Source organism: Sphaerodactylus townsendi, linkage group LG02, assembly GCF_021028975.2.
Source record: "Sphaerodactylus townsendi isolate TG3544 linkage group LG02, MPM_Stown_v2.3, whole genome shotgun sequence".
NCBI classification, from domain to species: Eukaryota; Metazoa; Chordata; class Lepidosauria; order Squamata; family Sphaerodactylidae; genus Sphaerodactylus; species Sphaerodactylus townsendi.
Genome location: NC_059426.1, coordinates 170,681,234 through 170,708,770, shown reverse-complemented (window position 1 = coordinate 170,708,770; position 27,537 = coordinate 170,681,234). Strand labels below are relative to the sequence as shown.

General features: G+C 47.5%; 1 protein-coding gene across 1 annotated transcript in view; it reads left to right on the top strand.

Annotated features, from left to right (window-relative positions):
* The window catches only part of SYT16 (synaptotagmin 16), a 125,549-nt gene that overhangs the window by 597 nt on the left and 97,415 nt on the right, over positions 1-27,537 (top strand). The gene's annotated exons all lie outside the window — the stretch shown is intronic.

Sequence of the window (27,537 nt, the reverse complement as noted above, 5' to 3'; positions counted from 1 at the left end):
GGGGTGGTTTGTCTTTTGGGGGGGGGGGTTGGGAGGGGGCTTTACCTAATGCAAGGCCGCGTCTGTCCGATTGCAGGCTCTGCTCCTGAAATAGCAACTTGCATCGTGGCCCAATTGGTTTGTGACGTGGAATAAATGTTGCCCCACTGATTTGAGGCCGGTGGCCCCTTAGAAATCAACCAGGCTGGTCAGATGGCCTCTTCTCCCCAAGTCACAAGCGCTGGGGTAGAGTGGGACTCTTTTGCATAGGGAAGGTCTTGGGTTTAGCCTGGCACTGGGGCAGAACTGGTCTCTTTTGCGTAGGGAAGGCTGTTCGTTCAATCTGGCGCTTGGGCACAGAGTGCCTTTTTTTGCATACCGTCTCGGCTTCCATCTGGCCCTGGGGCTGAGCACGCGCTGTTGTTGTTTGGGTTTTTTGTTTTGCATAGGGAAGGTCTCAGGTTCGATCTGGACCACTGCTCACACTTTTCCTGTTGAATAAACTGTGCGTGTAAACATAAAAATGCAGAATGGTAAATGCAAACAAGAGCATCAACAATATAATTTTTCCCCTAAGAATTCTTCCTATAATTCGAAACCTCCTACCTCACAGGGTGTTTGTTGTGAGGGGGGGGGGGAAGGGAAAGGAGTTTGTAATTGTAAGCCCCTTTGAATCTCCTTACAGGAGAGAAAAAGGGGGGATATAAATCCACACTCCTCCTCCTCTTCCTCCTCTTCTTCTTCTTCTTCCTCCCCTCCCTCCCTCCCTCCCTCCCTCCCTAAAGATATGGTCATGAAAGACTCCGCACGCAAGTTGCATCAAAGAGCGTCATGACTGGAATGAGTCAAAATGCCATCCGGGTTGTCTGATGACTCCTTCCCGGTTTTTTGCCATTCAGTTGAGAGGTGGCCATTAGGATCATAGAATCATAGAGCTGGAAGAGACCCCAACAGCCATCAAGTCCAACCCAGTGCAGTGCAGAAACACACAATCAAAGCACACAATCTTCAAGCAAAACACAACCCTGAGTTCAAGCTGACTGCAGCGAATTCTTGTTAAAACTTGCCAGATAGTATATTTTGTGCCTTAACTCGCTTCTTCGCTCCTGCAAATCTCCATCTTAGATCACAGCATACATCAGTGCTACACTGAGCCACGCAGATATTGATTACTTGTTTTGAAAATTTAGGATGTCACCTTTTTGAACACCTGCTGGGTGTAGAATGTCCAAGTACAACTGGTCATGGTTGAAGAAGAAGTTTTGGATTTATACCCCACCTTTCTCTCCTGCAAGGAGACTCAAGGTGGCTCGCAAGCTCCTTCCCCTTCCTCTCCCCCCAACAGACACCTTGTGAGGTAGGTGGGGCGGAGAGAGTTCCAAAGAACTGTGACTCACTAGCCCAAGGTCACCCAGCAGGAATGTAGGAATGGGGAAACACATCTGGTTCACCAGATAAGCCTCTGCCACTCAGGGAGAGGAGTGGGGAATCAAACCCAGTTCTCCAGATTAGAATCCACCTGCTCTTAACCACTACACCATGCTGGATACCCACGTTTGTGGTTTGGAAGAACAATTCCTAAATGATGAGTGTGGATTTATACTTTAGTTGTTCGTTGATGGTGTCAACGAATTTAGCAGCTTCTTTTGTCCACTGTAGCAAGATGACCCTTGAAGCCGAACCTCCCAAAATTCTTTGATTTAAAGGGAATCGCCACCTTCTGTTCTGAGGATTGTAAGTTTGACTTTTGTTCTGGACGGCTGTTCCCGGGCTGGTTGTAACACACGTCTGATCCAATAGCAAAAGGTGAAGGAGGCAAGGCAGCCAAGATTGATTTCTTTCTTCGACTGATTGATTCCCGGCGGTGTCCTGTGCACTTAGAGAGGCTTACGGAGGGTTTTTTTTCCCAACTGTGTTTCCACCCCCAAGGGGCTCATGATCTAAATACTGGATTCCGAATCAAGGACAGGGCGTACCGCCCAGGGGGACACATGGGGTCAAATGTCCTCGGGCTGTGGCCATTTAGTTAGGTGGGGGGGGGCGGAAAATTGCCCCCACACCCCTCCTCCCCCCCTCGGGTCCATACACTGACTTCAACACCTGGTACAAAAAAGTTGTTTGGTTGTGGTGGGGGAGGGTGGGTTCGCATACCGGGGTGGGTGTGGGTGGGGCGGGTTCAGAAAATTCAGATTTTTCACTGGGCTACATTTTTGCTAGATACACCTCGATCAAGGATCCCAGCTTGCAGGCACTTCTGGAGTTTTGAGAAGAAATAGTGGGATGAGTGGCCTCATCCCATTGAATCTCAGAAGCTCAGCAGGGCCGGTCCTGGTTAGAACTTGGTCAGGAAACCACCAAGAAAATCCAGGGTTGCTGAGCAGAGGCAGGTAATGGCAAACCACCTCTGTTTGTCCGCCCTGACCAGGATGGCCTAGATCAGTCCAGTCTCATCAGATCTCAGAAGCCAGGCAGGGTCAGCCCTGGTTAATACTGGACCAGTGAGAAAGTCCAGGGTTGCTATGCAGAGGCAAGCAATGGAAAACCACCTCTGTTTGTCAACCCTGACCAGGGTGGCCTAGATCAGTCCAGTCTCATCAGATCTCAGAAGCCAGGCAGGGTCAGCCCTGGTTAATACTGGACCAGTGAGAAAGTCCAGGGTTGCTATGCAGAGGCAAGCAATGGCAAACCACCTCTGTTTGTCAACCCTGACCAGGGTGGCCTAGATCAGTTCAGTCGCATCAGATCTCAGAAGCCAGGCAGGGTCAGCCCTGGTTAATACTGGACCAGTGAGAAAGTCCAGGGTTGCTATGCAGAGGCAAGCAATGGCAAACCACCTCTGTTTGTCAACCCTGACCAGGGTGGCCTAGATCAGTTCAGTCGCATCAGATCTCAGAAGCCAGGCAGGGTCAGCCCTGGTTAATACTGGACCAGTGAGAAAGTCCAGTGTTTCTATGCAGAGGCAAGCAATGGCAAACCACCTCTGTTTGTCAACCCTGACTAGGATGGCCTAGATCGGTCCAGTCTCACCAGATCTCAGAAGCCAGGCAGGGTCAGCCCTGGTTAATACTGGACCAGTGAGAAAGTCCAGGGTTGCTATGCAGAGGCAAGCAATGGCAAACCACCTCTGTTTGTCAACCCTGACCAGGGTGGCCTAGATCGGTCCAGTCTCACCAGATCTCAGAAGCCAGGCAGGGTCAGCCCTGGTTAATACTGGACCAGTGAGAAAGTCCAGGTTTGCAAAACATTTGAAGACATGGAAAAGCTACAGCTTTTTTTTTGCCGACAAATCACAGCTGATTAGGGTGTTGTGGGTTTTCTGGGTTGTATGGCTGTGTTCCAGTTCATTCTCGCCTGACGTTTCGCCTGCATCTGTGGCCGGCATCTTCAGAGGATCCTCCGAAGATGCCAGCCACAGCTGCAGGCGAAACGTCAGGAGAAAATGCTACCAGAATGCGGCCATGCAGCCCAGAAACCACACAACACCCCAGTGATTCCGGCCGTGAAAGCCTTTGACAATATATTATAATATTGTCTGTTATTAATTTTGTATTGGTGGGGTGGTTGGGATGATTTGGCAAAGTATTCTAAGTTGTCTGTCGTTTCTTGAAAGTTAACAAATGGCTAGTACAGATGGCCTTGCGTAACTGTGCTCTCAGTTGCCAGCAGAAATAAAGGCTGCAGGCGTGAAGAATATCTAGCTGCCTCCTTACTGTTGCCTTGGTGCCTGGTCATGTACATCAATTTGTCACTCCAGTGAAGAGGGGAGATGACCCATTTGATCCGAGGAGACGTTCTGGATTCTGCCTAGTGCTGGGAGAGGGGGCATTCGGAAGGTAATGCCTTTAGCAGCTTCACCGAGATTGGGCAGGTAATGTGATTGATCCGGGAATCATAGAACCATAGAGTTTGGAAATGACCCTCAAGGACCATCAAGTCCAACCCCCTGCAATGCAGGAACACACCATCAAAGCACTCCCGACAGATGGCCATCCAGCCTCTCTTTAAAGACCTTCAAAGAAGGAGACTCCACCACACTCTGAGGTAGTGAATTCCACTGTCGAACAGCCATGACTGTCAGGAAGTTTTTCCTGATGTTCAGGTGGAATCTCTTTTCCTTACACCTTGAATCCATTACTAGTCTCTGGAGCAGCAGGAAACAAGCTTGCTCCCTCACCAACATGACATCCCTTCAAATATCTAAACATGGCTATCATGTCACCTCTTAACCTTCTCTTCACCAAACATACCCAGCTCCCCAAGTCTCTCCTCGTAGTGCATGGATTCCAGACCTTTGACCATTTTGGTTGCCCTCCTCTGGACCCGTTCCAGGTGGGATTTCTTGATAAAAGTAGGGGTTCTACCTATCAATGGCACACTCTGTGAGGCCTTACCACAAAGATCTGGAGTTATCAGGGGCCGTCTTGGTTTGGAAGTCGGGCCGTGAGCTGCGAGAAGCCGGCCAAGGAGCTCAGAGGTGCTAAAGGGGGGACTATGCTGTTTAAAGGTATGTTCTGTCTGGAAACTTGTACTCTACTTAAATACATTTATCACTACCTAGTTCTGTCAGGTAGGCACTAGGACCTCAGGGGAGCATTCTAAAACAAAGATGTTCCAGAATGTGATGGATGAAGTTACAATTCTAAAAAAAAGTAGTTTCCCCTTCAGTCGTGTCCGACCCTGGGGTACCACTGCGAACAGTGATTTTATAGGCAAGCCTCTTTTGTGAGGTAGTTTGCCATTGCTTTCCCTGGCTATTCTTTACCCCCTAGCTATGAGCAAGGTACTCATTTACCGACCAAGAAATGGATGGATGGCTGAGTTGACCATGAGCCAGCTGCCAGGATATTTGAGCCACAGGGGGCTCGAACTCCTGACCGTGTGAGTGGCAGGGCAAGCACTTAACCACTACGCCACAAGGCTGTTAATTCTACTTACAATTCTACTTAGATCTTTTGGTGGAAAAGAGTATAGCATTGTGATGCTCTTTTGTGGCTTCAGTACAAATTCAGCACACCCTTTTTTTTCCCAGCTCTGAGGCAGAGCTTGAGGTTTGGTGACCAAGAATTCCCTTGGGCTTAAAATAACGTCTCGACAGGTATAAGGTAGCTTCCACGTGTGAATGGAATCTCCACCACCATTGACTGTCAGTGGAGATTATCCGAGAAGATGCTGCAGAATGGCCTGGGTTGGGGGGTGGGAGGTCCAGAGCTTGAACCCAGCTGGTAACGTTGACTCTGGAGCTGTGGGATGTCAGCACCTCATGGATGACACTAGCTGCACTTCCTTGTTTGCACCTTGTTATCAGTTATAACTTACAGATGTGGCATCTGTTTAGATTTGCGAGTCAGTGTGGTGTAGTGGTTAAGAGCAGGTGAATTCTAATCTGGAGAACTGGGTATGATTCCCCACTCCTCCACCTGAATGGCAGAAGCTTATCTGGTGCACCAGATGTGTTTCTGCACTCTTACATTCCTGCTGAGAGACCTTGGACCAGTTACAGTTCTTTGGACCTCTCTCAGCCTCCCCCCCCCTCCCTCACAAGGTGTCTGTTGTGGGGAGAGGAAGGGAAAGGAGCTTGTAAGACACCTTGAGTCTCCTTACAGAGAGAATCAAAACTTCTCCACCACCACCACCACCACTACTTCCTCCTCCTCCTCCTCCTCCTCCTCCTCCTCCTTCTTCTTCTTCGCCAAGTCTGAGTTGGGAAATTCTTGAAGATTTGGGGGGGAGGGTTAAAGGGGAGGGACTTCAACAAGATATAATGCCATCAAGCAGGCCTACGTTTCTCCTCCTCCCTGTATTTTGTTCTTTTCCCTTCTTACACAGTATGAAATGAGAACTGTAGGACATTTATCTGTGTTTAACTTGTTGAATTTTTAATGCCATCTGGTTGAAATTATGTCATATGGCTATAAATTTATGAAACAGTGCATAGATGTTATTGTTAATTTTATGCTGGAAACTGCCTTGAGCTTGCAAGGGGAAGGGTGGCCGATAAGTAGAATGAATGAATGAATGAATGAATGAATGAATGAATGAATGAATGAATGAATGAATGGAGTCCTATTATATGAAAGGTTAGCCAAGGTGGCGACAACATGTTTCCAGCCAATTGCCATGCACGTACAGCTTGGGGGTGGGGCTTAAGCACAATGTGTAACCCCCCCAACAAAACAGCAGAAAGTGGTAGTTACATGCTTTCTTGCGCTCCACTTCTCCTCTGCTGCTGAATAATTAGTCATTGTAACATTTGTAGCAGTCTGAAGATGAGCGGCTGCTCTCTAGGGGAAAGTCATAACTGCAGGCGGCTGCAACTAAACCGTTAACTGAGTGTGGCAATACAGGCGTCTGGAAAGAGGGGGGAAAACTGGAGTGAGCTGGTGACACGGGGCTGAGGGAGGAGGAAGGGCGGCCAAGAAAGCCAATGCGATTCTGGGTTGTATCAATAGGAGTATAGTGTCTAGATCAGTGATGGTGAACCTGTGGCACGGGTGCCAGAGGTGGCACTCAGAGCCCTCTCTGTGGGCACGCGCAAACAGAATCCCCCCCATCTTGGCTTGCCTGGGCCGCTAGGCTCGATTATTAGCATTAAACCTAAGACCTAGTTTTGGGGAAACAGTGTAGGTAACCCTATTAAGCGCTGTTAAACCTCACTGATTTTCATGCAAAGAACTAAAGCGCGATCCTTTACCTGGGAGTATGCTTGGTTGCTGGCAATGGGCATTACTTCTGAGTCGTGATTCACCTGTTGGAAGAGGTGCACGGTTGCTTCAAAGCAAAGCCACCGACTACCACCAAGCTTACTCCCGAGTAACGCACACCTCAGAGCCAACTGTTTTTTCTAAACTAAAACCTCAGTATTCAGGTTAAATTGCTGTGTTGGCACTTTGCGATAAATAAATGGGTTTTGGGTTGCAATTTGGGCACTCGGTCTCGAAAGGGTTCACCATCACTGGTCTAGATCGAGGGATGTACTTGCACCTCTCTGTTCTGCATTGGTTTGACCTCATTTGGAATATTGTGTTCAGTTCTGGGCACCACAATTCAAGAAGGAAGTTGACAAGCTGGAACAGGTCCAGAGGAGGGCCACCAAAATGGTCAAAGGTCTGGAATCCATGCCCTACGAGGAGAGCCTTTGGGAGCTGGGGATGTTTAGTCTGGAGAAGAGAAGTTTGAGGGGGGACATGACAGCCATGTTTAGATATTTGAAGGGATCTCATGTTGGTGAGGGAGCAAGCTTGTTTTCTGCTGCTCCAGAGACTAGGACCAGGAGTCATGGGTTCAAGGGGAAGGAAAAGAGATTCCACCTAAACATCAGGAAAAACGTCATGACAGTAAGGGCTGTTTGACAGTGGAATGCACTACCTTGGAGTGTGGTGGAGTCTCCTTCTTTGGAGGTCTTTAAAGAAGAAGAAGAGGAGGAGGAGGAGGAGGAGTAGTTTGGATTTATATCCCCCCTTTCTCTCCTGCAGGAGACTCAAAGGGGCTTACAATCTCCTTGCCCTTCCCCCATCACAACAAACACCCTGTGAAGTGGGTGGGGCTGAGAGAGCTCCGAGAAGCTGTGACTAGCCCAAGGTCACCCAGCTGGCGTGTGTGGGAGTGCACAGGCTAATCTGAATTCCCCAGATACGCCTCCACAGCTCAGGCGGCAGAGCTGGGTATCAAACCCGGTTCCTCCAGATTAGATACACGAGCTCTTAACCTCCTACGCCAATGCTGGATGGCCATCTGTCGGGAGTGCTTTGATTGTGTGTTCCTGCATTGCAGGGGGTTGGACTTGATGGCCTTTGGGGTCTCTTCCAACTATGATTCTATGCTTCTATGATTCTACCCTACTGACCCTTTCAATATATCTGGGTTTCAATATTCCATTTTCTCTTTAAAGATCCATTTTTGATTCCTCAGTGAGCCTTATTTGCCTCTGGGGCCCTCTGCTGTACCTTGGTATACTTAAATGGTTTTTCTACCTGCACCTGATGTAAATATCTATTTGGGTGACTGACATTTGCATCTGTGCTGAAAACACTTATACAAGCCTTTGTTTTTATTTCGTTTCATTGTTGTTTGTTGACCTACTTTGCCTTTTTCTCCAGTCTGAAACTAAAAGATTCCATTATTCTCCTCTCTCTGGTTTTATGCACAAAACAACCCTGTGAGGTAGGTTAGTCTGGGAATACATGGTTGGCATAAGATCACCCAGCAAACTTCCATGGCAGAGTGGGGATTTGAACCCGAGGCTCCCAGATTCTAATCCAAGGCTCATTCCGCACATGCAGAATAATGCACTTTCAAACTGCTTTCAGTGCTCTTTGAAGCTGTGCGGAATAGCAAAATCCACTTGCAAACAGTTGTGAAAGTGGTTTGAAAAAGCATTATTTTGCGTGTGCGGAAGGGGCCCAACACTCCAAAAACTATGCCAGATTGACTTCCTTAATATTAAACCATTAAAACGCTTGTCTATTAACCGCTTCGGTCTTATGGAGGCTTATAGTAATAAAAAGCATATTATGAAACCAGATTTTACACCCTAAGAACATAAGAACATAAGAACAAGCCAGCTGGATCAGACCAGAGTCCATCTAGTCCAGCTCTCTGCTACTTGCAGTGGCCCACCAGGTGCCTTTGGGAGTTCACATGTAGGATGTGAAAGCAATGGCCTTCTGCGGCTGTTGCTCCCGAGCACCTGGACTGTTAAGGCATTTGCAATCTCAGATCAAAGAGGATCAAGATTGGTAGCCATAAATTGACTTCTCCTCCATAAATCTGTCCAAGCCCCCCTTTTTACGAGAGCTATTCCAGGTTAGTGGCCATCACCACCTCCTGTGGCAGCATATTCCAAACACCATTCACACGTTGCGTGAAGAAGTGTTTCCTTTTATTAGTTCTAATTCTTCCCCCCAGCATTTTCAATGAATGCCCCCCCCTGGTTCCTAGTATTGTGAGAGAAAGAGAGAAAAATTTCTGTTTCTCTCTGTCAGCATTTTCTACCCCATGCATAATTTTATGGAGACTTCAATCATATCCCCCCTCAGACGTCTCCTCTCCAAACTAAAGAGTCCCAAACGCTGCAGCCTCTCCTCATAAGGGAAGGTGCTCCAGTCCCTCAATCATCCTCGTTGCCCCTCTCTGCACTTCTTTTTCTATCTCTTCAATATCCTTTTGAGATGTGGTGACCAGAACTTGAGACACAGTAGTGTTCCAGAAGTTAGTAGTCGCATCTACATGGCTTTATATAAGGAACATGACAATCTTTTGCAGGTTTTATTATCAATTCTTTTCCTGATTATCCCCAGCATAGAGTTTGCCTTTTTTCCTGCAGCTGCCATACATTGAGGTTGACATTCCCATGGAACTATCAACTAAGACGCTAAATCCCTTTCCTGGTGTCAGGACTACCGATAGCACTGACCCCTATGTAGCGATGTATGTGAAGTTTGGATTTTTTGCCCCCATGTGCATCACTTTGGCATTTTCGCTACATTGAACTGCATTTGCCATTTCTTAGCCCACTCACCTAATTTATCAAGCTCCGGCTTGGAGCTCCTCGCAATCCTTTTTGGTTCTCCACCACCCTACTATGGCATTTGAGTATCATCTGCAAAGGCTTGGCTACCACGCTACCCACCCCTACTTCCAGGTCATTTATGAACCTAGGTTAGTAAAGAGCACTGGTCCCACATCACCGGATCAGCCTTGGGGGACACCACTCCCCACATCTCTGCATTGGCCCGAGAATTTCCCCATTTACACCCACTCTTTGCTTCCTGTTTCTCAAGCCAGTTTTTAATCCATAGGAGGACTTCCCCTCTTATTCCTTCATTGCTGAGTTTTCTCAATAGTCTCTGGTGAGGAACTTTGTCAAAAGCCTTTTGGAAATCCAAGTAGACAATGTACACTGGTTCCCCCTTATCCACATGCCTACTTACATCCTCAAAGAACTCTAGTAGAAGTTTGTAAGACAGGATTTGCCTCTGCAAAGCCATGCTGGACTGACTTTTCTCAGCAGGTTTTGCTTTTGTACATGTTTCTTTATAATTTTATCTTTAATGACAGATTCTACTAATTTGCATTTCAGGAACAGATGTCAAACTGGCTTGGCCTGTAATTTCCCGGGTCCCCCCTAGATCCTTTCTTAAAGATTGGTGTGACATTGGCCATCTTCCAGTCTTCTTGTGGGATGGAGCCTAGGATTTCAAGGGATGAAGTTGCATATTAAAGTGAGAACATCAGCAATTTCATGCTTTGAGCTGCTTTAAGAACTCTTGGGGTTGAATGATACAGCCAATCTGGGCCAGGGGATTTGGTAGCATTTAGTTTATCAATGGCTGCCAGAACTTCTTCCTTGTCTACCACTATCTTCAAGTTAGTTCCACCAGGATTCGGCCTCCTAAGAAGCTTGGTTCAGGTGCAGGAGATTTTCCTCGCACCTCCCCTCTTTTGGAGTGAAGACAGATGCAAAGAATTCATTTCAGCTTTTCTGCCGTAACTCCCTGTCATCTTTAGGCACACCCTTTGTTCCTTTGTCATCCTAACGGGCCTCCACCGGGGCTTCCCTTGCTGGCTTCCCTCTAGCTTTTGATGTACTTGAAGAACTGTTTGTTGCTGGTTTTGATGTTCACAGCCATGCGTTCCCCCATAATCCCTTTTTTTTGCCTCCCCTTTACAGCTAACTTGCTTCTCTTTTGCCACCATTTGTGTTGCCTCTCTGGTATTCTTTATCAGATTAAGTTGGACTTCCATTTTCTAAAATACATCCTTTCTTCCTAACAATTACCTCAACCTCCCTTGTTAACCATCGTGGCTTTCTTTTGGACTGGAAACGCTGCCTTTCCTAACCTGTGGGAACACATTCCAGATTGAGCTTTTTAAGACTGTGTTTTTTAAATAACAGCTCCAAGCATCTTGGACATTTTTGACTCCTCTTTGATTTTCGCTTTCAACTTTACCCATGCATCTTTCATCCCTCATCTTTTGAGAAATTTCCCTTTCTGAAGGCGAATGTAACTACCTCAGTAGTTGTCACTTGTTAAGCATGCAGAGATACTGAATCCTGACAGCATTGTGGTCGCTGTTCCCTATCGCCTCAAACCAACAGCTTTTGACTTCCCCTCAGCACTCAGGTCCTGGGTCCCACATAGAATTAGAGTCTAGGATCACATCTCCCCTGGTTGGTTCTACAACCATCTATGCTCTAAAGCCACAGTCATTTAGCATATCCAGGAATGTTCTCTCCTTACTATGACCTGAACATGCATTTTTCCAGTTATATATGGGGATAGTTAAAATAAAGCCCATTACCAATGGCATATTTTTGCTTTTGTTGGCCTCTCTAATTTCTTTTTCCATCTCAGAATCCTCTCTGTGTGCTTTGGTCAGGGGGGGGCGATAATATATTCCTAATGTTAAACTATGCTTCACCCCTGGTATTGATATCCACAGGTGCTTCTGTAGAGGAATCAGCTCCCCCTGCATTGTCTATTTTATGTGACACTATGCTCTCTTTGATGTAGAGGGCCACCCCACCCCCAATAAAGTCCCTGTCCTACATCGCTTCCTGTAGAATTTCCTGTAACCTGGGATAACAGCATCCCGCACTGGTTCTCCTCGATTCCACCATACCCCTCTGTGATGCCTTAACTATCCGTATCAATGTCCCTCCTTCCGAAAACTCTGTATCCAGCTTCTCCATTTTAGGGTTCGAATGCTTCTACTATTAGCATAGAGACACTGTATACTCTGTCTCTGTCCCTAACCTGCAGCACGGGATTTATGTCAATGTTTGCCCATCTAGCCTTTTTTGTAGACACTATCACTTATCACATTGCTTATGTTCCTCACTTGTATGCCTGGTTGGATTTAAAAAACCTCCTTCTCTGTCTGCATCCCCATGGACTCTGTATTCCGAACCGAAGTCACCTCAGCTCCTGTCGGCTTTCCCCCAGGAATCAGTTTTCTAAAAGCTGTTCTGCCACCTTTTTTAATGTTGAGCGCCAGCAGCCTGGTTCCTCTTTGGTTAAGATGGTAAGTTCGTCCCTTTTGATACAGGCCTGCTCTTATCCCAAAAGGTTCCCCAGTTCCCTGACAAATACTGAAACCCTCTGCCTTGCACCACCTTCTCTCATCCACGCATTGAGACCCTGTATCTCAAGCTGGCTTGCCTAGCTTCGCCCTGCGCCAGTGGAACAGGTGTATGCATTTCAGAGAATGCCACCTTGGGGGTCCTGGATTTTAACCTTAGCACTTTTCCTAGCAGCCTAAATTTAGCTTCCTAGAACCTCCCGGCTACATTTCCCAATTTCATTGGTACCAATCTGGACCGCAACTGCTGACTCCACCCCAGCACTGTCCCTAACAGCCTATCTAGACGTAGCGTGACATCCGCAACCTATGCAGCACTCAGGTGCAGAGCAAGTCACTATGCAGGTCAATCACGCCTGTCACAAACCCAACTCTCTACGTATTCCTGATGATCCACGATTCACTCCACTACAAGGAGCCCCCCCCACACTCCCCGAGGGGTATCATCAGTCGAGAGGGATAGCTGATCACCAGTTAAGGAAGGGATCCCATCTAAGGGAGCATCTTTCCACCACCTCAGACTTCTGGCACCCTCTGTCACCCAGACTCTCATTCTCGCATGACATCTGAAGAGATGTCACCTTGGGAGATGGGACCCGGCTGCTAGGGTCCCTGAAAGCCTTGTTTGTTGCCCTCTCTGCCTCTCTCAGCTTCTCCCAGGTCTGCCACCTTGGCTTCAAGAGAACGGACACGTTCGCTTGAGTGCCAGGGAGCTCATTGCAGCGAGGGCACACTCCACGACTTTTCTGGGTCCTAGTGGCAGATAAGTCATACATGTGACACTCAGTTGCAAAACACTGGCAAGCCCCCATCCCCTGCTGGCTTCCTGCCTCCATATCTGCTTTGTTTAGATATTTAGATATTAAAGCTTTTTTAGTCAGTGCCCCTTGGAGCTATCATGTACCTACTTCATCCCTCAAGTAAATCGTCCTTATTAATTACCTTTATTTTATTTATTTTAAAGAAGAAAAAAGAAAGAAATTGCGCTGGGCACAAGCTTCGGGTGCGCGCCAAGCTTGATTCCAGGAGACTGAACTAAAGACTGAATGATCTCCACCTCAGGAGCCCTGCACCTTTAGCAGCCCAGGACAAAGAGTAACCTCTGTTAACCCCTGTTAAGCCCCACCTCCAGCAGTCTCAGCTCCTAGTAGCCTTAAGGAGAAAAAGAGATAACCCCTGCAAACCTCTGTTAAAAATACACTGTTTTAAAAGATGTGGCTTTGAGAAAAGCCCTCCAAAATGAACACCAGAGTCACTCTGTTCTTCCTGGCCCAGATGCCTTGTCCACTGCTGCTCCTTTCTGCTGGTTCCAGAGACTGAACTAAAGACCCTCCCCCCCAGCAGCCCAAAAGCTAGCTGTTAAATAATCTTTTATTAGGAAATGCGGGAGGCAGAAGTTCTTAAGCAATTAATTTATGCAGGAATATCTTCTGCAAAAACCAGCGAGGTATAGTGGTTAAGAGCACTGGACTCTGATCTCGAGACCCATGTTTCATTCCCCACTCCTCCATATAAGCGGAGGACTTTTATCTGGTGAACTAGATTTGTTTCCTCACTCCTGCACATGAAGCCTTCTGGGTGACCTTAGATCTGTCACAATCCTCTCAGGATCCTTTCAGCCCCATCTACCTCACAAGGTGTCTGTTGTGGGGAGAGGAAGGGAAAGGAGTTTGCAAGCTACCTTGAATACCAGGAGAGAAAGAGCCCTTTGGGGATTGGGCGATATACCAAGTCCAAATAATAATAATAATAATAATAATAATAATAATAATAATAATAATAATAATAATAATAATAATAATAACAACAACAACAACAACAACAACAACAACAACAACACTAACACTAACAATAATACTACTAACACTAACACTAACAACAACAACAACAACAACAACAACAACAACAATAATAATAATAATAATAATAATAATAATAATAATAATAATAATAATAATAATAATAATAAAGGTGGGGTTTAAATCCAAACTCCTCCTCCTCCTCCTCCTCCTCCTCCTCCTCCTCCTCCTCCTCCCCCCCTCCCTCCTCCTCCCTCCCTCTTCTTCTCTCTTCTTCTCTTCTTCTTGGCTGTCTCTTCCTTCTTCTTCTCTTTCTTCTTCTTTCTTCTTCTTTCTTTCTTCTTTCTTGCCTTTCTTCTTCTTTCTTCTTTCTCTTTCTTTCTTTCTTCTTCTTCTTCTTCTTCTTCTTCTTCTTCTTCCATTTACGTGCTACAAAATGGAGCACCAAATACAGAATCCACTCATGTGAATACATGAACCTGTTCTCTTCTGAATCAAATTCAGGGACCGTCAAAGTCATTATTGTCTCCTCAGACTGGCAGCTGAACTCCAGTGTCTCAGGCTGATGTCTTTCAAATCTCCTGCTACCTGCTCCTTTCCACTGGAAGTGGTGGGAACTTCTGAATGCCAAGCAGAGGTTGGTCTACTGAGCCCCAGCCCCTCTCCATCCATCTGGAATGGATCTAAAAGCTACACATTCATACGTGCCTACATGTGTATACATGCCTTACTCTAAAACAGACCCTTGGTTCATCAAACACAGTATTTTCTCCTCAGACTGGTAGCCACTCTTGAGGGTCTCAGGTGGAGGTCTTTCCAGAAGTGGAGCTACCAGGGAGTGGGGGGAGGTGCGCGTTGCACCGGGCGTGCACCCGGGGGGGTTGGAAAGTCACCCCCCGCGCCCCCCCTGCCCACACTTACCTCATTGGAACAGTGCAGGCTGGAGAAGCGGCCTGTTCCCTTCAGGCTGAAAACGTCCTGGTGGGAACTACACTTCCCAGAAGACCTTGCGAGCCATTTTCAGCCTGAAGGGAACAGGCCATGTCACCTACTTCTTGGTGGTGCAGTGGTTAACAGCAGGTGGATTCTAAACTGGAGAGCTGGGTTTGATTCCCTACTCCTCCACAAATCCGGTTGACCAGTCCGCCGCTCATGTGGACGACTGGGGAATCAAACCCAGTTCTCCAGATTAGAGTTCACCTGTTCTTATCTACTAAACCAAATCAGTTAATTACTGCTTACCCAAAATGAAGACAGCGCAGTTGATGAGAGCTGGATTCTAGTTCAGTAGTAGACCTGATTTTATCTTATGGTTTTAACATTCTGCACTTGCAACGTTTTTGCAGTTTTAATCATGTTTCCAAATTATATTTGGAAATTGTATATTGTGGTTTTATACTCTGTATTTAATGATTTCTGGTCTTCGACCACAATAAAGCTGATTGGTTGATGATAGTTTAGTAGTATCCTAAACCAATAAAATTCCAAGGTATAAGTGTCAGTTGATTGAAATGCATTCCTAGCTCAATGGAATTGTTACAAGATATATGTAACCAGCCTGAAATGTGTTATCACTGCTGTCCTGGGACATTCTTTCCTTGATCTTTGCTTTATGGCTTCACTCACTAAGTAGATAACTAGGCTTTCCCCTGACACTTTTGGTCTCAAGGGAAACAGGATTGTTTCCTTGTCCTACGGGGGCAGGATGCTAGGTGGCTCTATATCTATCGCCAACCTTGGGGCGCCTTAGTTCTCAACTAACTCTCACATTGGTTGTGGTGGGTTTTCCGGGCTGTGTGGCTGTGGTCTGGTGGATCTTGTTCCTAACATTTTGCCTGCATCTACAATACAACAACCTTTATTAGGCATATTAAAGTAGGCTCCAGAGCATTACAGACATTTCTGAAGTACAAATCAAAAGTACATTCAAAACACAGACAGATAAACGGTATCTAGCATTGGACGTTACTTAGAAAATTCTGTCACTTGTAAAAGAAATTTTGCTACTTTTTCCAAGAGCATGGCCTCTGTGTTATTTAACAAAAGCTCCACAACAGAGTTGTCAGAGTCTCTTTCAGATTTGTCTAAGACCCATCCAGGAGAGAAATTCCTAATACCCACATATCTCGGACTTAAGTCAAGAGTATAATGTGAGGCATGTTGAGTCTCCCACTTGGCGAAGTTTTACAGTGTGGAATGAGACCCTATCCTGGAGGAGGGATAGATGCGTAGCGACCCTTTGTAATGGCTAGCCGAATGGAAAAGAGTCATGGTGACATCTACAGCCCTTTGTAAATGATCCCATCTCTGTTGGGAGGTTCAGTTAATAGGTTCAAGATCTTTGGCTATTATTGCCCCTGTTCTGGTACTTTCATTCCGACCCAAGGAAAGGGGTTGAGCATGATTTATTGCTTATTTGGCACAACAAGATATGGTATTCCTGTTCTGCAAAGTCTGGCCTTTTTAAGGTTTTAGGATCTCTCTGGGGTGACAGCATACAGAGCATCTCTTTAAAATTATTATTATTATTCGCTATTTGACTAATACATTATTATTATTATTATTACATTATTATTATTATTATTATTATTATTTATTTATTATTATTATTATTATTATTATTATTGTATGTTTATTAGGTTTATAAACCGCCTCCCGAGAATCAGGCGGATAGGCATGAATATGCAAAGAGCACCATCAATTAAAATACACATGTAATATAACATAAGGATGAGAGCTCCGGTAAAAATAAACCTATACTCTGTTAAAATGCAGCATTAATACTACAAAGTCGGATGAAGCTTCTAATATCATTCCCACAGAAGTCACACAGAGTGGCTCGACATAGGTCTTCATAAAAAGAAACAAGAAGGGAGGGAGGGAGGGAGGGAGGGGTCTTCATCAACGTGGCAAGTCTCCCTCTCAAAGGCCCGGTGGAACAGCTCAGTCTCTGCAGGCCCTGCGCGAACTCCAGCAAGGTCCCGCAGGGCCCAGACAGCTGGAGGCAGAGCGTTCCACCAGGCTGGGCCAGGAATGCGGCTGTAAAGGCTCTGGCCCTGCGTGGAGGCCAGCCATTATCATGGAGAGGCCAGAGAGGATCACCAGTAGATTGGCCTCTGCCGAACGCAGAGACCGGTTCGGGACATATGGGGTCGAGACGGTCCCGTGAGGTGCGGGGTCGAGGCCCCAGGCTGCGTGAAGGCCTTAAAGGCAATAACACCAGCACCTTGAAAATGATTACGGTATTCAATTGGCAACCAGTGCAAGCGGCGTAGCAGTGGCCAGTGTAATATGCTCTCCCCATGGCACCTCCCACAAGCTACGCGTGCAGCATGCATCTCCTGGACCATCTTTAATCCTCCGAGTCAGACGCAAGGGAAAGAGCCCATGCGTAAAGGCGAGTTGCAATAGTTCCCAACCTGGAGGTGACCGTTGCATGGACCACAGTGGCCAAGCCAGCGCGGGAGAGGAAGGGAGCCAGCCGTCGGGCCTGTCGAAGATGGTAAAAGCAGCGACCCGGGTTATATGGAGCCACCTGGAGTCTCCATTGAAGAGAGACGAATCCAGGTGGACCCCAGGTCGCGGACAGAGGGAGAGCTGGTGCCAATAAAGCCCCCTCCCACACCGGCGGCTGGAAATCCCCAACCTCCCCCCCACGTCTCAGCCAGAGGATCTCCGTCTTCCATTCTGGATTCAGTTTCAGCCTGCTCTGTTTCCCAACCAACCAGCCACGGCCTCCCCAAACAATGCTGGAGAGCCGCAGGGGAGGCGTGCCGGCTCCCCCCTCCATCAACAGAATGAGCTGAGTGTCATCGGCATATTGATGACATCGCCAGCCCAAAGCTCCGCACCAACTTCGAGCAAGGGGGTCGCATGTAGATGTTAAATAATAAGCCCGGGGACAGCAGCGCTCCCACAGAGGCACCCTCTTACAATGAAGTGAGCACCTCCGGGACGGCTTTGATCCCCGCACCACATTAATTCTGTTGGCAAGTCCGGTCCCGGAGAAACGGTAGGCAATCCATTTCCAGGACAGTGCCCCTCGCACCCCGGAAACGGCCAGGCGGTGGGCCAAAAGGTCAGGATCACCCACATCAAAGCGCTCGCGGTTAGGGATCCAGCAAAACCAGCAGCGCCGATCCGCTCCTGGTCTAGTTGTAAAGCCGGAGCAAATCCTGTGCCAAGCCGGCCGACGAGAACAGTCTCCAGAGTCATTCCCATGCCCAGCTTGCAGAAACCGGAGTTGGGAAGGGATCAAAAGCCGATGTGTGTCCTCCAGGAAACCCCTCGAAGCTGCTCCAACTTACCACTCTCTCGCCAATTACGCTTCCCCAGAAACGAAAAGATTCGAAACGGAGGCGGTAATTGGCCAGATCACCAGGATCTAATCAACGATGTGGATGCTTTTCAAGAGTGGGCGGACCACCGCCTCCTTCCAACCCACCAGGAAAGACTCCTTGCTCAAGGGAGCTATTGATGATACTCAACAGGTGGAGATTCCGTAGCTCCGGCCTGGCAGCGGCTTTTAATAAGCCAGGAGGGGTAACTGGGGATCCAGAGGACAGGTAGTAGGTCTAACAGCAGCCAGGGCTCTGTCGACAGCGGCTTCCGAGAGCAGGGAGAACTATGGGCTAAGCAAGGGCCAGAAGATCGCAAGGAAGACCTCCAGCTCACTTATTGTCTCTAAGGTGGGGGGGGGTAGGTCGAGTGGCGGAGCCGACGCTACGACTTTTAGCTATCTGCAAAAAAAGCTCATAAATGCCTCCCACAGCTAATAGCCAATTGACAGTTTGTGGACCCTCGGACAGTGAGGTCAAGGAATCGAATAATAATGGAACAATTGTGCCATGAGCTAGCAGACGCGAGAGGAGGAGAAGAAGGCTCTCTTCGGCCTCCTTAAAATGCCGCCACCCCATAGGCTTCTCTGCAAAGCGTCCTATAAGATGTTCGTAGCTTCGCCGTGGCGACTGAAGCCCACACTAAACTCGGCCTAGTTCTAAGTTCCCGCTTCATAATGGCGTGAGCTCCTCGGTATAAATTAGGGGGCCAGCCTTGCAGGTAAGCGAGGACGCCGGGGAACAATCAATACCTGATGGCATCGAAAGCGGGAGTTCCAGTCTTCCACTAGCCCATCGAGGGTGCCGAGAGGTTCAGGAGTCCGCCAAGAGCATTCAGGAATCCAATAGGATCCATAAGTCTCCGGCGACAAAAAATACGCCCGTCACGCTTGTGACAGGGTTGTTGGGCGCATGTCTATCCTAGACCTTCAAGGGCATAATGGCTCGCATTCATGGCACTCTAATACTAGAGGACATGACCATATTAACCCCCAACCCGGCGACCAAGTCCAGTGTGCGGACCCGGCCTCATGAGTGGGGCCAGAATTTACCAAAGGAAAGGCCCAGTGCCGCCATGGATGACACCAGGTCCAGCGACCGTACATGAAACATGAGGGCGCAGTGCGGACATGGACGCTGGGAAGTCCCCCAGCACAATAAGCCTGGGGAACCGCAAGAACGCCCAGTCAGCCACCACCTCCTAGCAGCTGCGACGAGGCTATCTCCCCGTAGCCAGGGCGACCGGGTACACCAGGAGAAGCAGCCAACCTTTCCTGGGCCAACCACCAAAGCCGACACACTCTAGACCATCAATCTCTCGGGACAGGGCCAGTCTCTAAAAGGATGGTGGTATTACCGACGAACATTGCCACGCCTCCCCCCCCCCCCGGCCCCCGCATCTGTGACTGGCATCTGTGGCTGGCATATCACAGACCTCCCTCTGTGATACACCTCTGAAGACGCCAGCCACAGATGCAGGCGAAACGTTAGGAACGAGATCCACCAGACCACGGCCACACAGCCTGGAAAACCCACCACAACCAGTGGAACCAGTGGAATCCGGCCGCGAAAGCCTTCGACAATAACTCTCACATTCCTTGGGGGAAAGGGAGGGGGGGATTAACATCGATCAGGTTGGAAAATGGGTGGCAAAAGCCGGGTTCCCCAGAACTTGCTTTGTCCAGCTGGGCGCTTCGATGCCGATCAGTAAACGCTGCTGATCGACAATACAAAGTCCGTTTATCGCTTCAAGGTTTGAGACTTAACAGTAAGCTTTCGAGAATCAAATGTCCCTTCATTATAGCTGACAAAAGGATCTTTGACTCTTGAAAATTTATGTGCCAGAAATGTTCTTTGTCTTGAAGGTGCTACCAGACCTCAATCCATCTCATCCACTGCAAACCAGCATGGCTACCCACCTGAGAAATTCTTTTGTGTCATTGATGCTTGTCTTAATAAAAGGTATTAGGTGACTTGCAGTTTTTTTTGGATTAAGTCTCATTGTATTGTCAGCGGTCGGAATCAGGTGGCTCTTCTGGGTTTTCCAGGCTCTGTGGCCATGGTCTGGTAGTTTTTGCTCCTAACAGCAGCAGGAGCAGCAGTGGCGCAGGAGGTTAAGAGCTTGTGTATCTAATCTGGAGGAATCGGGTTTGATTCCCAGCTCTGCCGCCTGAGCTGTGGAGGCTTATCTGGGGAATTCAGATTAGCCTGGCACTCCCACACACGCCAGCTGGGTGACCTTGGGCTAGTCACAGCTTCTGGGAGCTCTCAGCCTCCACTCCACTTCACAGGGTGTTTACAGAGGGGGAAGGGCAAGGAGATTTCTGTGCCCCTTTGAGTTCCCCTGCAGAAGCAGGTGTTGGGTTATAAATCCAAACTCCTCCTCCTCCTCCTCCCTCCTCTTCCTCCTCCCTCCTCCTTCTCCTCCTCCTCCCTCCTCCCTCCCTCCTCCTCCCTCCCTCCCTCCTCTCTTCTTCTTCTTCTTCTTCTTCTTCTTCTTCTTCTTCTTCTTCTCTTCTCTTCTTCTCTCTCTTCTTCTTCTTCTTCTTCTTCTTCTTCTTCTTCTTCTTCTTCTTCTTCTTCTTCTTCTTCTTCTTCTTCTTCTTCTTCTCTTCTTCTTCTTCTTCTAACATTTCACCCGCATCTATGACTGGGATCTTCAGAGGCAAGTCACAGTAAAATATCTCTGAAGATGCCAGCCATAGATGTGGGCCAAACATTAGGAGCAAAACTACCAGACCGGGCCCACACAACCCAGAAAACCCACAACAGGGAAGTTTTCATGGTGCCGTGTCCTGTTAAAATGCCACAAATGGTGATGGCAAATTGGGATACGCATATGTGTGTGTTTTGTTCCCCCTGTTGGTTTTTCAGCTGTGAGATTTCTTCGTTGTCTCTGTGTTCCTGGCACATTCACACCAGAGGGGGGCAGAGTTGATCCATGAAAGACAAACACGTCCCCCTTCGAAAAAACGTTGTGGATGGATGGAGATGCAATCGGATCTTGCTTTTTCAGTAAGGAGGATCTTCGGATCTGTAGCCAGGAGCTGTTGGTCTTGGAGAGATGCTGCGTTTCTTGCAGGCTGAACAGAAACTGAGTAAAAACGGCTCTCGTCATTCTGGAATCTGCCAGCAAGAGAATTCCCATCCCTGTCACGGCTCGTTTGCTTCAAAGCCTGGGCCAACCAGATCAGAGCAAGAGACTGTCCGAAAAGGGCGCTCCGAAAGAGAGGTTAGTCCAGTCTGAGCCCGTTCATTTCATTGGGTTTGATCTAGGCCCTTCCTCACCATAGAATAACTAAAGATCTTCAGCCACTTTCACAATTGTTTGCAAGTGGATTTTGCCATTGTGGACAGCTGCAAAGTGCTTTGAAAGTGGATTGAAAGTACATTATTTGGCATGTGCAGAAGAGGCCCTAGTCTGCACAGAATTGTGGTGATGCATTTTAAGTACCAAGAAGGATTTTCCCCCAAGTATTTAACCTTTTTCTTTTTACTGCAACCTGCCTTTGAATGCATATTTACTTATGTTCTGTCTATTACATTCGTTTGAAGCATGCTGTGTTAATAGTGGCCTCAGACCAGGGAATCAGCAAGGTGCCCTACTAAGATTCTCCTGTGTGTGTGTGTGTGTGTGTGTGTGTGTGTGTGTGTGTGTGTGTGTGTGTGTGTGTGTGTGTGTGTGTGTGTGTGTGTGTGTGTGTGTGTGTGTGTGTGAAGTGCTGTCATATCTCTTCCAACTCACGGCAATCCTATGAATCAGTTGCTCAGGTCTTAGAATGCTCCGGTCTTAGAAACTGAAATCTGTGGCTTCCACTACAGAGTCCATCCATCTCATTTTGGGTCTTCCTCTCTTCCTCCTGCCTTCAATTTTTTTCCCTAGCATTATTGTCTTTTCCTATTAAAGTTGTCTTCTCATAATGTGACCAGAGTATAACTAGGCCACCTTAATGCAACACCAATTCCCTTTGCAATCAGTTCTGCCCCAGACCTTCATGCTGTCTTCTCTTGCCAAAGCTCTTTCGAAGAAGAGGAGGAGGAGGAGTCTGGATTTATATCCCAGGTTTGTTTCCCCCACTCTTCATGAGGCTGCTGGATGCCATTCACAGTTCTCTGAGAGGCAGGTGGAACTGAGAGAGTTCTGAGAGAACTGTGACTGGCATCCAGCAGGCCTCATGTGGAGGAGTGTGGAAAACAAACCTGGTACACCAGATTAAAATCCACCAGCCTTAACCACTACACCGATAGCCCCATCCGGCCCCACCCAATTTCTGCAAACACTTGGCATCCACTAGGACAGCGGTTCTCAACCTGGGGGTCAGGACCCCTTTGGGGGTCGAACGACCCTTTCACAGGGGTCGCCTAAGACTCTCTGCATCAGTGTTCTCCATCTGTAAAATGGATAAATGTTAGGATTGGGGGTCACCACAACATGAGGAACTGTAGTGAAGGATCGCGGCATTAGGAAGGTTGAGAACCACATGGTCCATGGGCACCACGTTGGAGATCCCGATCTAGTGCAACCGCTCCCCTATCCACCCTCTGCCTTTGCAGGCCGCATTCCAAATGGTAGTGCAACTTGAGCCGATGTGTCCTCTCCTCTGCCCCTCCTGCAGTGGACTCCCCCCTCCCCCGCGCTTGCACATCTGTGTTTTCTGAAGTGCTCAGCCGCTTGAGTCCCTCCCTTGCTGGGGGATGGAGGAACTCATGGGCACTTGATGCCTTGCTGGTTTGAATCGTCGTATTCCAAGTCACTCAGCCCGTGTGTGAAATGCCTGCATTCAGCATCAAGATTAAAATAGCTGTCCTCAACCGGGGACAGATGGGCGTGGGTTTTTTTCCCCCCAAAAAAAAATTCGTTGCTCTCTTGAAAGACGGAAGGAGAAAAGCGGCTCGTCGAGGTAGTTGTTTAAATACTTGCACAAGAATCCTTTCAAGTGCTGCAAGCTCTTTATCTTGGTACAACCTTGATCATGAAGTACACGTAAATCACCAATCGATTGTCTCCATTACTTCATAGTTTAACCTAAATTCAGACATCGGCTAATAGGAGTCTGCGCCAGTCCATATGGCTGCGGGAGAGATGTTGGGTGGCTCTTGCTCACGTAATATTCTGTGCTGTCTAATGCTTCTGTGTTGAGTACAACATGCCAGATGGTATGCCGAAAGATCCCGTTCTGTATTCCTTGAAATCACCTTGCCTTGAAACCCCTAACATGGAGCTATGTGTGATCCGGCTGTCGTAACACATACACCGAATTAGGTGGCCTGAGAATCTCACCCTCTGTTTTATTATCTCTGAAAGCATGGTTCTAGTCCTCAGGGTGACCAGGTATCACGACACAACTTCATAAAGGGCTGAAGGGGCCATTGGACAAGATTTCCAACAGTTGCAAGATGTTGTGGTGGGAGCTTCATAATGGTTGTATTTAGCAGACTTCTCCCGATTGTTTGTTTGCATCTGTGGCTGGCATCTTCAGAGGATCTGATAGGAAGAAGATGCCAGCCACAGATTCAGGCGAAATGTCAGGAGAGAATGCTGTTAGAACACAGCCATACAGCCCGGAAATCACCCGGCACCCCAGTGATTCCGGCCGTGAAAGCCTTCGACAATACAATAAGTTGCAAGAGAGTCCGATAGCCAGCATGGTGTAGTGGTTAAGAGCTGGTGGATTCTAATCTGAAAACCCGGGTTTGATTCTCCACTCCTCCCCCTGAGTGGCAGAGGCTTATCTGGTGAACTAGATGCTCTACACTCCCTCCATTCCTGCTGGGTGACCTCGGGCCAGTCACAGTTCTCTCTGAACTCTCTCAGCCCCACCTGCCTCCCAAAGTGTCTGTTGTGGGGAGAGGAAGGGAAAGGAGCTTGTAAGCCATCTTGAGTCTCCTTACAGGAGAGAAAAGTGGGGTATAAGTCCAAACTCTTCTTCATTTGTAGATGTTCTGCAGATGTTACAGCTTTGTTGCTTGTCAGGAACACAGAATTGGCTCAGAAACAGCAAACTCCCAGGAACTTTACTTTCGCTTTATTTGGGGCTTACATCCTGCCTTACCCCAGCCAAAGGCCAAACTCAGGGCTCACGCATAGACAATATAATACCATAAAATCCAGCCCAATAACAATTAAAATGTGACTCTTAACATAAAATTTAAAAAGCTTTGGCAGTGGTAAAATTTTCAAGCAAGTTTTCCAAGGCCTTTTTATCCCCAAATCAGTCCCTCCCTTCCCCAGCTTAAAGTGTGAAAAGAGCACTGGTGGCGACCTGGTATTCCAGTTATGTGGGACTACACCCCATCAGCCCCCCCTGCCAGCAAATTGGCCGTGCTGGTAGGGCTGATGGGAATTGTAGTCCATAACATCTGGAGTTCCAAAGGTTCGCCACCACAGGTTTAAGAGCTCAGGCGTCTCAGGGATGCAGAAAAGAGAAAGTTATGTCACCTACGAAACCTCCCGCCTGTGATGCAATGGACACTTCCTGTTGCCCGAGGCCAGGATGTTTCTCAGGGTCTTGCCTAGGTATCTACATTTGTTATCAAGCAATAAACATCAAAGGGGAAACAGAAGAAAGTGAGAAACAGACCCCTTGTACATAACAATCAGTGGATACATCAATCAGGTTATATGTGAAACAGGATACATGACAGGTTATGGTGGGTTTTCCTGGCTGTGTGGCCATGGTTTGGTGAATCGCGTTCCTAACGTTTCGCCTGCATCTGTGGCATGCACGTAGGTAAGGGGGGGATTCTCGGGTTTGAACCCCCCCATTCATGTCTGAAGCCTCACACCAAGCTTGTGGGTTTTAAAACGCTTTAGTGCTTTTTTTTTCGGTTTGGTCTGCAGGGCTTATCGTTTCAGCACCAAACTTTAAGGGATTGTTTGGGGGACTCTCCTGATGATACTAGCCGGGTTTGGTGAGGTTTGGTGCCCCCATCCTCCATTGTTTCCAATGGAAACTAATAGAAGATGGGGACTACATCTTTGAGGGTCTGAGCATCTTTGGACTCCCTGAACTAAACTCTTCACCAAACCTGGGATGCATTATCAGGAGAGTCTCTCATTGATACCACTCAGGTTTTGTGAAGTTTGGTCCAGGGGCCCAAAGCTATGGACTTCCAAAGGGAGGCCCCATCCCTCCATTGTTTTCATAATGGGAGCTAGAAGACAGGGCTACATCTTTGAGGGGAGTTCATGGAACCAAACTTCACCAAACCTGGGAGGATCATCGAGAGCCTCTATTGATACTAATGTAGGTTTTGTAGGAAGTTTGGTCCAGGGAGTCCAAAGCTATGGGATTCCCAAAGGGGTGTTCCCATCCCATTGTTTCCAATGGGGAGCTTAGGAGATGGGGTTGGTTGACTTCTTTTGAGGGTCCATGTAACTTTGGACCCCTGAACCAAACTTCACCAAACCTATGGTATCATTAGAGAGACTCCTAAAGATACCCGGAAAGTTTGGTGCTTCTAGCTTAACCATTGCACCCCCCTTAGAGCAGGCACCTCTACTTCCTCTTATAGATTCTCCAAACCACCTCTGCATGGGATTTAAAGGGGAGAATCTTGAGGTCCCTCAGTTTAGAAGAAGAAGAAGAGTTTGATTTATATCCCTTCTCTCCTGTAGGAATTCACAAAAGGGCTTTACAATCTCCTTTGCCCCTGCTCCCTCACAACAAACACCCCATGTGAGGTGGGTGGGGCTGAGAGTCTCTAAAAGCTGACTAGCCCAAGGTCACCCAGTTGGTAGCTGTGTATACAGGCTAATCTGAATTCCCCAGATAAACTTCCACAGCTGAAGTGGCAGAGCAGGGAATCAAACCTGGTTCTTCCAGATTAGAATGCACCTTCTTGTCCTACCACTTGGCCATTGAAAGTGATGCTTGCTTTTAGGGTAAAGGGATAATCCACCCTCAAAACAGCATCACTTTCAATGTTGTTTAACTAGGGACCCTGCATTCTCCCTTTGGTGGGATCTAGTTCAAACACCATTGAAAGTGATGCTGCTCTGGGGTGATTCCTGCATCACAGCTGCTGCCCTGGTGGGGGGGTGGGGCACAAAACTCAGATTTTGCACTAGGGTCTCCATTTTCTCCTCTATGCCTCAGCCCAGAGGGGAGGGACAGGAGGCAGGGCAGGTGAGTCTGCCATCCCCGACCTCGGCTATTGCTTTATAAGCACTAGCTGTGGGCGGGCTTGGGGAGGCGCGGGCTGCTGCCCTGGGTGGTGGGTGTGCCTCCGAACCCCTCCATAAAAAAAATCTATACCTACGTCCCTGATCTGTGGCTGACATCTTCAGAGATGTGTCACAGAAAAAAGTCTGTTACACACTGTGTCTAGTGAGAAGGGAAAGTTTAGCGGGGTATATTGTCCAATGTCCATGTCCCAGGTGGGGAACCAATCAGTAAGTGTTTGGATGGAACTTGCTATGCAAAGATGTGGTTGAGTGCATTTTCATTTCAATTTTAATTTGTACCCTGCCCTATCCCTGAAGGGCTCAGGACAGCTAGCAAAAATAAGTAAACAAAATACATTATAACACTATGACTAATACATAAAACTGAAATAAACTCAAATTTCAGATGGCGACTTAACACTACAAACATAACAATATATTAATAGCAATAACAGCAGCTCTTCGTTAATACACGTCAACATACATCAATAAATCCAGATTATACATTAACAGCAAAACAATATATTAACAGTATAGTAATAACAAAGGAGTCGCGTGGTGTAGTGGTTAAGTGCTTACACTGCCACTCACAAGGTCAGGAGTTCGAGCACCCTGTGGGTCAGATATCCTGGCTCATGATCAACTCAGCCATCCATCCATTCCTTGGTCGGTAAATGAGTACCTAGCTCATAGCTAGGGGGTAAAGAATAGCCAGGGAAAGCAATGGCAACCATTCCCACAAGAACGGCTTGCCTATGAAATCACTGCTTGCAGTGGTACCCCAGGGTCAGACACGACTGAAGGGGAAACTTTACCTTTAATAACAATGTGTAACAAGTCATCAGAGATGGATATTTTTTAGACTGCACGTTAGTCACTATTTGGATGGTGATTTATATTTGTATTTCAATGTTGTAGGTTTAAATAATATTGCTGTTGTGAACTATTTTTTATTACAAATGGGCTTGTTTTAAATTATGTGCGTCAGCCACCCTGAGCTCGGCTTTGGCCAGGAAAGGGCAAGTTAACAAATCCAATAAAGTAAATGAATAGAGGTGGTTTACCATTTGTCTGTCTCTTCCTCTGCACCCAGGACTGTTGGATGGCATTCCACCCACAGAGTAACTGGGGCCAACACTGTTCAGCTTCCGAGATCTTGTTTGATGGGGCTAGT